Raw genomic sequence first — 3,133 nt, forward strand, 5'->3', positions numbered from 1 at the left:
CTCTCTCTCTCTCTCTCTCTCTCTCTCTCTCTCTCTCTCTCTCACTCTGGGTCAGGATGTAAAGCTCTCAGCTTCTGCTCCAGTCCCATGCCTGACTGCTTTCTACCTTGGTCATTCACTAACCCTTTAAAACTCCTAGTAGTGTCTCTTCCCAGAGATAAGGGTTACTAAGACCTAAGACATAGAGCACGGTGACTCACTCCTGTAGAAACTCAAGGTCATCCTCAGCTACATTTCAAGGTTTTAGACCAGCCTGGTCTACATAAGTCTCAAAAAAAAATTTTTTTTTTGGATTTTGGAGCATCTTGGATTTTGTATTTCCACATAATGGGTGGGTGTTCAAGCTAACTTAAGTTTGAACTGCATACTAAGTACTGTCTTTGTGACTGCATTGCTGTGATCAAACACCATACCCAAAAGCAATATATGGAAGAGAGAGTTTATTTGTGTTTCCATTTCAAATGGAGTGTCCATCCTGGCAGGAGAGGTTTGGCAGCAAGCAGCCAGATCAGGAAGTGAGGCCACATCTTCAGTGGTATATATAGCTAACTGGAAGTGGAGCAAAGCTGTAGACTCTCCAGGCTTCCTCCAGCAAGGCTCCACCTCCTAAAAGTTCCATAAACTCCCCAAATAAATGTGCTTATGGGGTACATATCTTTCAAGCTCCCACACCAGATAGGGATGAATGTTCAGTGAGAAATTAGGTAACAGTATCAAACATTTGGAAAACAGACAGAGAGATGACTGCTATTGCAGAGAACCCAAGTTTTGTTTCCAGCACTCACAGTAGGCAAGCTCCCAACCACCTGTAATTCCAGCTCTGGGGAAATCTGATGCCTGCTTGTGGCCTCCATGGGTACCACACACACACACACACACACACACACAAATGAAAAACAACTCATATGGGATACAAATCCGTTATAATCATCAATAGAATACACTAAACATAATTTTAATCTTTCAAGGAAGAACTACATTAAATTGTTGTTGTTGTTTTGGTTGTTTTGGTTTTTGACACAGAGTTTCTCTAGGTAGCTTTGGCTGTCCTGGAACTCACTCTGTAGACCAGACCAGACTCAAACCCAGAGATCCACCTGCTTCTGCTTCCCAAGTGGATTAAAGGTGTGCACCACCATCACCTGGAAAACTACATTTAAAAAAAAAGAAAAGAAAAATGATGGAAATGTCAAATCTGTTGTTAAGCCACCACCCACCACCAGCACCACTGCACAGCAAGAAGTTCTTGGAAAAATAGTGAACTGTAATTCACCGAAAACGTAAAGAAGTATGTTTATGTTAAGAAACTAGCACAAGTCAGCTGTGGCAGTGTGGGCATGTAACCCTGTCCTTACTCTAGAGGTTGGAGAAGGAGGCCTGGCATGGGTCTGAAGGCCTGCCTGCGATAATGGAGAAAGACACTGTCTCAGAAAACAAACTTTAAAAACCACACAAATGGGGGCTACAAGATGGTTCTGTGGGTAAAATATTCAACACACAAAGAGGAGGACCTGTGTGTGGATCTCCGTCATTCACGTAAAGCCAGGCACCATCTCACACACCCACAGTCCCAACACTGAGGAGGTGGAGACAGGAGATTGCTGTTCGAGCAATCTAGATGATTCAGTAAGCCCCAGAGATATACTGTCAAAAAATGAGGCAGAGGTCTGGCAAGATGGCTCATCGAGTAAAGCCCTTGCACTACACCTGAAGACCTGAATTCAATTCCTGATGCCCACAGAATGGAAGAAGAGAACCAACTCCTGAAAGTTGTCCTTTGTGTACCACAACATGTGTGTGACATCACATGCACACACTGATAAATAAATAGAAATAAAAAAATTTTGAGGGGTGTCTGGAAAGATGGTTCAATGGCTAAGAGCACTGTCACTCTCTTCAGTCACACCAGAAGAGGGCATCGGATCCCATTACAGATGGTTGTGAGCCACCACGTGGTTGCTGGGAATTGAACTCAGGACCTCTGGAAGAGCAGTTAGTGTTCTTAACCACTGAGCCATCTCTACAGCCCAATAAGTCTCTCTTGTGTGGCTATTACTGGGGAGACATGAACAAACACTTACTCCTGCCATATAGGGAACTGATTGACAGTCCAAAGTAAGGGTGTCACTAAAGTCCAATAAAATGTTTTCCTTTCTAGGAGTTGCTGTGGTCAAGATGTTCCTTCACAGCAATAAAACTCCAAGACACTGTTTGTATAAGCTTGGTGTCTTAGTTAAGTTTTACTGCCAGCTTGACACAACCTGGGGTTGCCTGTGTAAAGGGAACCTCATTGAAGACTTGCCTTCATCAGGTTGGCCTGTGGCTATGTCTGTGAGAGAATGTCTTGACTGATGTGAGTGGATGAACCCACTGTAGGTGTCACCATACTTAGGCAGGTGATCCTGGGGTCTGTAAGGAAGCTACCTGAGCATGAGCAAAGAGCTAGCATGCAGACAGTGCTTCTCCATGGTTTCTGTATTCAAGTTCCTGTCCTGACTTCCCTCAATTAGGAATTATGATGTACAAGTGTAAGCCAAATAAACTCTTTGCTCCTCTAAATTGATTTGGTCAGAGTGCTTTATTACAGCAGCATAAAGAAAACTACAGCACTTGGGGAAGAAGGGACCTGGTGTATGTGGTCGGTTTCAGGAATATCCTGAGACTTGTGAGTCGTTTACATCCTGATTCTTAAGCAGTGTTACTTGTTTCAGTTTGGAAAAATTATTGCACAGCAGTCTGAACCAGAGAAAGCTTAGAATAAACAACAAAACACAGTATTTTTTTTAACATCAAGAGATTTTATGTATAGTTACACAGAAAATACATTTGGAAGATCTCATGAAATTTCTCCTTCATTTTTTAAGACTAAAGAATTAAATAGAAACTCTCAAAGTGTACTTTCCTTTTCTTCTTTTTTTTTTGTTGTTGTTTTTGTTTTTTCTTTTATTTTGTTAGATGCCATGAAATAGGTGGCAATACCTTAACTGTATGTGTGTTGTTAGGCCAAAGGGCCTCTTCCATCCTTGTCAAGGGGAGTGCTAACCTTCTCTCCTTTCATACAACACCAAAGTGTACTTTCAAAAAGAAATTTTTGCCAGGTAGTGGTGGTGCACACCTTTAATCCCAGCACTCG

General features: G+C 42.3%; 1 non-coding gene across 1 annotated transcript; it reads right to left on the bottom strand.

The window, feature by feature from the left end:
• Positions 1-2,939: 2,939 nt before the first annotated feature.
• Positions 2,940-3,065, bottom strand: LOC115031673. Its single transcript, XR_003837338.1, has one exon. It is a non-coding gene; the product is annotated as a U6atac minor spliceosomal RNA (small nuclear RNA).
• Between the last annotated feature and the right edge of the window lie 68 nt (positions 3,066-3,133).

This window comes from Mus caroli, chromosome 7 (assembly GCF_900094665.2).
Source record: "Mus caroli chromosome 7, CAROLI_EIJ_v1.1, whole genome shotgun sequence".
Taxonomy (NCBI): Eukaryota; Metazoa; Chordata; class Mammalia; order Rodentia; family Muridae; genus Mus; species Mus caroli.